Source organism: Carassius gibelio, chromosome A9 (assembly GCF_023724105.1).
Source record: "Carassius gibelio isolate Cgi1373 ecotype wild population from Czech Republic chromosome A9, carGib1.2-hapl.c, whole genome shotgun sequence".
NCBI classification, from domain to species: Eukaryota; Metazoa; Chordata; class Actinopteri; order Cypriniformes; family Cyprinidae; genus Carassius; species Carassius gibelio.
The window spans coordinates 2,056,721-2,066,798 of NC_068379.1; the positions used below are offsets into that span (position 1 = coordinate 2,056,721).

At 44.9% G+C, this 10,078-nt stretch overlaps 2 non-coding genes across 2 annotated transcripts; both read right to left on the reverse strand.

Annotated features, from left to right (window-relative positions):
• Positions 1 to 7,035: 7,035 nt before the first annotated feature.
• Positions 7,036 to 7,108, reverse strand: trnak-cuu (transfer RNA lysine (anticodon CUU)). Its single transcript has one exon. It is a non-coding gene; the product is annotated as a tRNA-Lys (tRNA).
• A 1,986-nt stretch (positions 7,109 to 9,094) lies between these two features.
• trnak-cuu (transfer RNA lysine (anticodon CUU)) lies at positions 9,095 to 9,167 on the reverse strand. The gene has a single exon. It is a non-coding gene; the product is annotated as a tRNA-Lys (tRNA).
• Between the last annotated feature and the right edge of the window lie 911 nt (positions 9,168 to 10,078).

Consider the following 10,078-nt stretch of genomic DNA (forward strand, 5'->3'; position numbering starts at 1 on the left):
GGTGTAGATTTCTTTCGTACCAACTAACATTTGGAAAATACGAACGTTTTAATGAATCCGAAAATTTACGCCAAAACCACTTTACACGCGATTTACACAAAAATTCGTTCTGCTCGTGTTTCATGAATGAGACCCTTTGTGTGTATAATAAAGGCTTCCTGAATAAGATTGAGATTTAAAATGCCTTAGCAGAGGATGGATTCGATCCATCAACCTCTAGGTTATGGGCCCAGCACGCTTCCGCTGCGCCACTCTGCTGTAATCATTCTTGACCGGACTCGAAAACACAATCTCTGGCTTAGGAGGCCAGTGCCTCAGGGGTGTATAGATGTTATCTTTTTGTGCGTATTGTAAAGGCCTCCTGAATAAGACTGAGATTTAAAATGCCTTAGCAGAGGATAGATTCGATCCATCAACCTCTAGGTTATGGGCCCAGCACGCTTCCGCTGCGCCACTCTGCTGTAATCATTCTTGACCGGACTTGAAACCACAATCTCTGGCTTAGGAGGCCAGTGCCTCAGGAGTGTCTAGAAGTTAAATCTTTGTGTGTATTGTAAAGGCATCCTGAGATTCAAAAAGACTTAGCAGAGGATGGTTTCGATCCTTCAACCTCTGGGGCCAGCACGCTTCCGCTGCTCCACTCTGCTGTATTCACCCCAGATTGGACTCGAACCCACAATCCCTGGCTTAGGAGGCCAGTGCCTTATCCATTCAGGAGGCCTTTAAAATGCACACAAAGAGTCTTCTAGATGACTGAATATTATGAGAGGTCAAATTGGCCTCAGCTTTTCACAACCTGCTTGTGGCTTTTGACCCTTTTTAGGGACTCAGCAGTGTTTAGAAGTTAAAAGGTCATAGCAGAGGATGGTTTCGATCCATCGACCTCTGGGTTATGGGCCCAGCACGCTTCCGCTGTGCCACTCTGCTGTAATTCAATTCAATTCAATTCAATTCAATTCAATTCAAGTTTATTTGTATAGCGCTTTTTACAAAACAAATCGTTACAAAGCAACTTTACAGAAAATTATGTTTCTACAATATTTAGTAGTAGCTAGTAGTTTGTGCACATTTGACAGGATTTTAGAAAAAATAAAAATAATAATAATAATAATACAAGACGTAGTCAGCTAGACGATGAACTATCAATATTATTAATTAAGTTATTATATGATTCAGTCACACATTTAGCAATAATTGTTAGTTCTGTTTGTTGATTCAGGGTTAGCATCATCTGAGGTCCTCTGAGGGTCAGCATCATCTCTTCTCAGGTGTTCTGGATCCAGACTGGAGCTTGTGTAAATCCTAGTTACCACGGGATGTAAATCCCGTGGCGAAACATAGAAACAAAATACAGACATCATTAGCATAGCTGCTGATCCAACAAAGTAAAATTAGTTTAACCCAAGCTAATGAATAAAAAAGCACCTTTGATCAGATGTAACTACACTCACAATTTAAAAGATACATTATTCGAATGCTTGGCGAAAGAGATGTGTTTTTAATCTAGATTTAAACAGAGAGAGTGTGTCTGAACCCCGAACATTATCAGGAAGGCTATTCCAGAGTTTGGGAGCCAAATGTGAGAAAGCTCTACCTCCTTTAGTGGACTTTGCTATCCTAGGAATGACCAAAAGTCCAGTGTTTTGTGTCCTTAGGGTGCGTGATGGGTTGTAACGTGGTAGAAGGCTAGTTAGGTACGCAGGAGCTAAACCATTAAGGGCCTTATAGTTAAGTAATGATAATTTGTAACCGATACGGAACATAATAGGTAGCCAGTGCAGAGACTGTAAAATTGGGGTAATCAACCTTGACCGGACTTGAAACCACAATCTCTGGCTTAGGAGGCCATTGCCTCAGGAGTGTCTAGAAGTTAACTCTTTTTGTATATTGTAAAGGCCTCCTGAATAAGATTGAGATTTAAAATGCCTTAGCAGGGGATGGTTTCGATCCTTCGACCTCTGGGTTATGGGCCCAGCACGCTTCCGCTGCGCCACTCTGCTGTAATCAACCTTGACCGGAATTGAAACCACAATCTCTGGCTTAGGAGGCCAGTGCCTCAGGAGTGTCTAGAAGTTAACTCTTTGTGTGTATTGTAAAGGCATCCTGAGACTCAAAAAGGCTTAGCAGAGGATGGTTTCGATCCTTCGACCTCCGGGCCCAGCACGCTTCCGCTGAGCCACTGTGCTGTATTCACCCCAGATGGGACTCAAACCCACAATCCCTGGCTTAGGAGGCCAGTGCCTTATCCATTCAGGAGGCCTTTACAATGCACACAAAGAGTCTTCTAGATGACTGATTATTATGAGAGGTCAAATTGGCCTCAGCTTTTCATGACCAGCTTGTGGCTTTTGACCCTTTTCAGGGACTCAGGAGTGTTTAGAAGTTAAAAGGTCATAGCAGAGGATGGTTTTGATCCATCGACCTCTGGGTTATGGGCCCAGCACGCTTCCGCTGCGCCACTCTGCTGTAATCACCTTTGACCAGATTCAAAACCACAATCTCTAGCTTAGGAGGCCAGAGCCTCAGGGGTGCATAGATGTTAACTTTTTGTGCGTATTGTAAAGGCCTCCTGAATAAGATTGAGATTTAAAACGCCTTAGCAGAGAATGGTTTCGATCCATCGACCTCTGGGTTATGGGCCCAGCACGCTTCCGCTGCGCCACTCTGCTGTAACCAACCTTGACCGGACTTGAAACCACAATCTCTGGCTTAGGAGGCCAGTGCCTCAGGAGTGTCTAGAAGTTAACTCTTTGTGTGTATTGTAAAGGCATCCTGAGATTCAAAAAGGCTTAGCAGAGGATGGTTTCGATCCTTCAACCTCAGGGCCCAGCACGCTTCCGCTGAGCCACTGTGCTGTTTTCACCCCAGATGGGACTCGAATCCACAATCCCTGGCTTAGGAGGCCAGTGCCTTATCCATTCAGGAGGCCTTTACAATGCACACAAAGGGTCTCATTCATGAAACACGAGCAGAACGAATTTTTGTGTAAATCGCGTGTAAAGTGGTTTTGGCGTAAATTTTCGGATTCATTAAAACGTTCGTATTTTCCAAATGTTAGTTGGTACGAAAGAAATCTACACCTGCTCCCAGCCACGCGTAAATAGTGCGTTTAACATCTGAACGTTTTGCTCATTAATACGGCTGCATTTTAATTCACCTTAATCGGGTACATATTTACACAGCATTTTGAAAAAAATATATATAGTAATTACATAGGCCTACGGTTTTTCTTTTTACTTTTATTATGCGAGCTAATAATAGGATCTGCAAACGGAACACTTTAATCAAATAATTAATTGCTTTCTGGGAAAACTAATAGCCCCTTAATTGTTACGGAAATTGTTTCCCATAAAATGTCCAAAATCAGGCATAACAAGAAACATTTAAGATGGCTGATATAGCGCTTTTGCTAGATTTGGCAGATAGAGCGCTGCGCAAAAGGCGTATTTTCAGAGACCGCGCAGACTTACTTGCCGAGAATGATGACTGGTTAATTAGTCGTTTCAGGCTACCCAGACAGGTTCTTTTGCATTTATGCAATATATTGGAGGACAATCTTAGAAGGCAAACTAGACGATCCCACAGCATTCCAGCACACTTGCAGGTGTTGTCTGTGCTTGGTTTTTTGGCAACAGGAACATTCCAGCGGGAGATTGCAGACAGGTCAGGGATATCTCAGTCATCCATGAGTCGCATCATCCCAGATGTTCTTGATTGCATAGTAGGGCTAATGCCCCAATATATAAAATTCCCCTATAACCTTGTCCATCAGTTGGAGGTGAAGCAAAGATTCTTTGCTATTGCAAACCTGCCAAACGTAATAGGAGCAATTGATTGCACACACATTCGCATTAAGGCACCATCACATGATGCATTTCCATTTCTAAATAGGAAAAACTATCATTCCATAAATGCGCAACTAATTTGTGATGCTAAATGTGCGCTACTTAATGGTACTCATGATAGTTTCATTCTTCGGAGAAGCTCAGTTGCTAGACGTTTGGACAGTGGTGCAGTAACAGACGGATGGCTAATTGGTATGTACAATTTTATTTATTCACAACATTTGACAAATATTTGACACTTTCCCTCCCCTCCCCTACACTCAGGTGACAATGGTTATCCCCTGACACCATGGCTTATGACCCCATTGATAAATCCCCAAAGCCGACAGGAGATGGCATACAATGAAGCACACGCAAAATCTCGGTCAGTTATTGAACGCACAAACAGTATCTTAAAGGGGCGCTGGCGGTGTTTGGACACATCAGGTGGTACACTGTTATACAGACCAGAAAAGGTTTGCAAAATAATAATGGCCTGCTCCGTTCTACACAACATTGCCATGGAACATGGTCTGCCAGACCCAGAGGATATAATTAGACCTGATCATGGTATGGTGCCTCCAAGGTTGCCTATCCGACACATAGACATATCTCATGCTGCAATTGCAAAGCGACAGGAACTAATTCTACGTTTCTAAGAGTATGTATGCATTAAAAAGCAAGCGCACAAAATAGTTTCAGTAAACTTTATTTCTTCGGTTTAATAGCATCACATATTTCTCATAGGCTTCCACTTATTTCTTTTAATGTATCATTTATTGCCAGCACAGCTTGACAAATTTTGTCTTGCTTATCCAGCACTTCCTGACTTAAAGCCGTCTCCTGTGCAGAGGCAACACTGCGGGATGCTGCTGGATATACCGGTTCAGGAGCCGTAAGATGAACGGATCCGGTTGCCGCTTCGGTGGTCTCACGGGCGGACACAGTTGGCATTTGTCTGTCTTTACAAAAAAGTAAAATCTGCTCAAATGTAAACCGCTTTGTGTACTTCCTCTAAAATTATTTGTTATTTTACCATGTCAGCTGGCCCCCAAAAAATTATGAAGCCTTACCATTTGATTGTGCTGAAGTGCTTTCCTGCAAAGGGGTTTCATCACTGTCACCATCGGGAATTATACCCGACAGAGAGGTTTCGCCAATAACGCTAATGATGCGTTCATCGCATGGAGATATGCTCGATGATGATGGTGGTCCTCCTCCAGTTTGAATACGATTTTTCCGAAGTGAACTAATTCGTTTTTTGCAGTCAAGCTTCATGTCGAACCATTTTCTTTTCACTTCTGGGACTGTTCGATTAACAGATGAAACTCCATTAACAGCATCTGTAATCTGCTGCCAAGCTTCCTTTTTTTTTAGGACCTGATACGCCACTATGTACGCTTGAAAATAAAATGTGGCGTTTTGAATGAACTTCCGATAACAAAACTTCAATTTCTGCAGCTGAGAAATTTTTCTTTTTCATTCGCTTTTGAGAAGACATGTTGAAATCCTTCGTTTGGTGTCATAATATGATGCCCATATATAGTTGTCAGTCTGATTTAATGGGCGGGATTTATGGTAATTGAGAATGAGCGTGCACGCGCGTCCCATTTACGACTGATTGGAATTCATTAACACACACACACATTTCACTAACACATCTGACGTTTACGAAGTTTTGGTGAATCAGGAGAAGAGTTTTCGGGAAGTTTTCTTTACGCGCAAATCACTCAGATATTTACTCGTATATTTACGAATGTTTCATGAATGAGACCCAAAGAGTCTTCTAGATGACTGAATATTATGAGAGGTCAAATTGGCCTCAGCTTTTCACGACCAGCTTGTGGCTTTTGACCCTTTTTAGGGACTCAGGAGTGTTTAGAAGTTAAAAGGTCATAGCAGAGGATGGTTTCGATCCATCGACCTCTGGGTTATGGGCCCAGCACGCTTCCGCTGCGCCACTCTGCTGTAGTCCACCTTGATCGGATTCGAAACCAAAATCTCTGGCTTAGCAGGACAATGCCTCAGGAGCGTCTAGAAGTTAACTCTTTGTGTGTATTGTAAAGGCCTCCTGAGATTTAAAAAGACTTAGCAGAGGATGGCTTCGATCCATAGACCTCTGGGTTATGGGCACAGCACGCTTCCGCTGCGCCACTCTGCTGTAGTGCAACTTGACCGGACTCGAAACCACAATCTCTGGCTTAGGAGGCCAGTGCCTCAGGGCTGTATAGATGTTAACTTTTTGTGCGTATTGTAAAGGCCTCCTGAATAAGATTGAGATTTAAAATGCCTTAGCAGAGGATGGTTTCGATCCATCGACCTCTGGGTTATGGGCCCAGCACGCTTCCGCTGCGCCACTCTGCTGTAAACAACCTTGACCGGACTTGAAACCACAATCTCTGGTTTAGGAGGCCAGTGCCTCAGCAGTGTCTAGAAGTTAACTCTTTTTGTATATTGAAAAGGCCTCCTGAATAAGATTGAGATTTAAAATGCCTTAGCAGAGGATCGTTTCGATCCATCGACCTCTGGGTTATGGGCCCTGCACGCTTCCGCTGCGCCACTCTGCTGTAATCAACCTTGACTGGACTTGAAACCACAATCTCTGGCTTAGGAGGCCAGTGCCTCTTGAGTGTCTAGAAGTTAACTCTTTGTGTGTATTGTAAAGGCATCCTGAGACTCAAAAAGTCTTAGCAGAGGATGGTTTCGATCCTTCGACCTCTGGGCCCAGCAAGCTTCCGCTGAGCCACTGTGCTGTATTCACCCCAGATGGGACTCGAACCCACAATCCCTGGCTTAGGAGGCCAGTGCCTTATCCATTCAGAAGGCCTTTACAATGCACACAAAGAGTCTTCTAGATGACTGAATATTATGAGAGGTCAAATTGGCCTCAGCTTTTCACGACCAGCTTGTGGCTTTTGACCCTTTTTAGGGACTCAGGAGTGTTTAGAAGTTAAAAGGTCATAGCAGAGGATGGTTTCGATCCATCGACCTCTGGGTTATGGGCCCAGCACGCTTCCGCTGCAATCAACCTTGACCGTAGTTGAAACCACAATCTCTGGCTTAGGAGGCCAGTGCCTCTTGAGTGTCTAGAAGTTAACTCTTTGTGTGTATTGTAAAGGATTCCTGAGACTCGAAAAGGCTTAGCAGAGGATGGTTTCGATCGTTCGACCTCTGGCCCAAGCACGCTTCCGCTGAGCCACTGTGCTGTATTCACCCAAGATGGGACTCGAACCCACAATCCCTGGCTTAAGAGGCCAGTGCCTTATCCATTAGGCCACTGGGGCTTGAAAACTGATGCTAGCTTGCCCTTTTATATCTCAATCTTATTCAGGAGGCCTTTAAAATGCACACAAAGAGTCTTCTAGATGACTGAATATTATGAGAGGTCAAATTGGCCTCAGCTTTTCACGACCAGCTTGTGGCTTTTGACCCTTTTTAGGGACTCAGGAGTGTTTAGAAGTTAAAAGGCCACAGCAGAGGATGGTTTCGATCCATCGACCGCTGGGTTATGGGCCCATCACGCTTCCGCTGTGCCACTCTGCTGTAGTCCACCTTGACCGGACTCGAAACCACAATCTCTGGCTTAGGAGGCCAGTGCCTCAGGGGTGTGTAGATGTTAACTTTTTGTGTGTATTGTAAAGGCCTCCTGAATAAATTGAGATTTAAAATGCCTTAGCAGAGGATGGCTTCGATCCATCGACCTCTGGGTTATGGGCCCAGCACGCTTCCGCTGCGCCACTCTGCTGTAATCAACCTTGTACGGACTTGAAACCACAATCTCTGGCTTAGGAGGCCAGTGCCTCAGGAGTGTCTAGAAGTTAACTCTTTGTTTGTATTGTAAAGGCATCCTGAATTTCAAAAAGGCTTAGCAGAGGATGGTTTCAATCCTTCAACCTCTGGGCCCAGCACGCTTCCGCTGCTCCACTCTGCTGTATCCACCACAGATGGGACTCGAACCCACAATCCCTGGCCTTTTATATCTCAATCTTATTCAGGAGGCCTTTACGATGCACACAAAGAGTCTTCTAGATGACTGAATATTATGAGAGGTCAAATTGGCCTCAGCTTTTCACGAGCAGCTTGTGGCTTTTGACCCTTTTTAGGGACTCAGGAGTGTTTAGAAGTTAAAAGGTCATAGCAGAGGATGGTTTCGATCCATCGACCTCTGGGTTATGGGCCCAGCACGCTTCCGCTGCGCCACTCTGCTGTAATCAACCTTGACCGGACTTGAAACCACAATCTCTGGCTTTGGAGGCCAGTGCCTCAGGAGTGTCTAGAAGTTAACTCTTTTTGTTTATTGTAAAGGCCTCCTGAATAAGATTGAGATTTAAAATGCCTTAGCAGAGGATGGTTTCGATCCATCGACCTCTGGGTTAGGGGCCCAGCAAGCTTCCGCTGCGCCACTGTGCTGTAATCAACCTTGACCGGACTTGAAACCACAATCTCTGGCTTAGGAGGTCAGTGCCTCAGGAGTGTCTAGAAGTTAACTCTTTGTGTGTATTGTAAAGGCATCCTGAGTTTCAAAAAGGCTTAGCAGAGGATGGTTTCGATTCATCGACCTCTGGGTTATGGGCCCAGCACGCTTCCACTGCGCCACTCTGCTGTAGTGCACCTTGACCGGACTCGAAACCACAATCTCTGGCTTAGGAGGCCAGTGCCTCAGGGCTGTATAGATGTTAACTTTTTGTGCGTATTGTAAAGGCCTCCTGAATAAGATTGAGATTTAAAATGCCTTAGCAGAGGATGGTTTCGATCCATCGACCTCTGGGTTATGGGCCCAGCACGCTTCCACTGCGCCACTCTGCTGTAATCAACCTTGACCGGACTTGAAACCACAATCTCTGGCTTTGGAGGCCAGTGCCTCAGGAGTGTCTAGAAGTTAACTCTTTTTGTATATTGTAAAGGCCTCCTGAATAAGATTGAGATTTAAAATGCCTTAGCAGAGGATGGTTTCGATCCATCGACCTCTGGGTTATGGGCTCAGCACGCTTCCGCAGCGCCACTATGCTGTAATCAACCTTGACCGGACTTGAAACCACAATCTCTGGCTTAGGAAGCCAGTGCCTCAGGAGTGTCTAGAAGTTAACTCTTTTTGTATATTGTAAAGGCCTCCTGAATAAGATTTAGATTTAAAATGCCTTAGCAGAGGATGGTTTGACGCTTTTTAGGGACTCAGGAGTGTTTAGAAGTTAAAAGGTCATAGCAGAGGATGTTTTCGATCCTTCAAACTCTGAGCCCAGCACGCTTCCGCTGCTCCACTCTGCTGTATTCACCCCAGATGGGACTTGAACCCACAATCCCTGGCTTAAGAGGCCAGTGCCTTATCCATTAGGCCACTGGGGCTTGAAAACAGATGCTAACTTGCCCTTTTACATCTCAATCTTATTCAGGAGGCCTTTACAATGCACACAAAGAGTCTTCTAGATGACTGAATATTATTAGAGGTCAAATTGGCCTCAGCTTTTCACGACAAGCTTGTGGCTTTTGTTCCTTTTTAGGGACTCAAGAGTGTTTAGAAGTTAAAAGGTCATAGCAGAGGATGGTTTCGATCCATCGACCTCTGGGTTATGGGCCCAGCACGCTTCCGCTGCACCACTCTGCTGTAGTGCACCTTGACCGGACTCGAAACCACAATCTCTGGCTTAGGAGGCCAGTGCCTCAGGGCTGTATAGATGTTAACTTTTTGTGCGTATTGTAAAGGCCTCCTGAATAAGATTGAGATGTAAAATGCCTTAGCAGAGGATGGTTTCGATCCATCGTCCTCTGGGATATGGGCCCAGCACGCTTCCGCTGCGCCACTCTGCTGTAATCAACCTTGACAGGACTTGAAACCACAATCTCTGGCTTAGGAGGCCAGTGCCTCAGGGGTGTACAGATTTTAACTTTTTGTGCGTATTGTAAAGGCCTCCTGAATAAGATTGAGATTTAAAATGCCTTAGCAGAGGATGGTTTCGATCCATCGACCTCTGGGTTATGGGCCCTGCACGCTTCCGCTGCGCCTCTCTGCTGTAATCATCCTTGACCGGACTTGAAACCACAATCTCTGGCTTAGGAGGCCAGTGCCTCAGGAGTGTCTAGAAGTTAACTCTTTTTGTATATTGTAATGGGCTCCTGAATAAGATTGAGATTTAAAATGCCTTAGCAGAGGATGGTTTCGATCCATCGACTTCTGGGTTATTTTGACCAGGACGTTTCCGCTGCGCCACTCTGCTGTAATCAACCTTGACCGGACTTGAAACCACAATCTCTGGCTT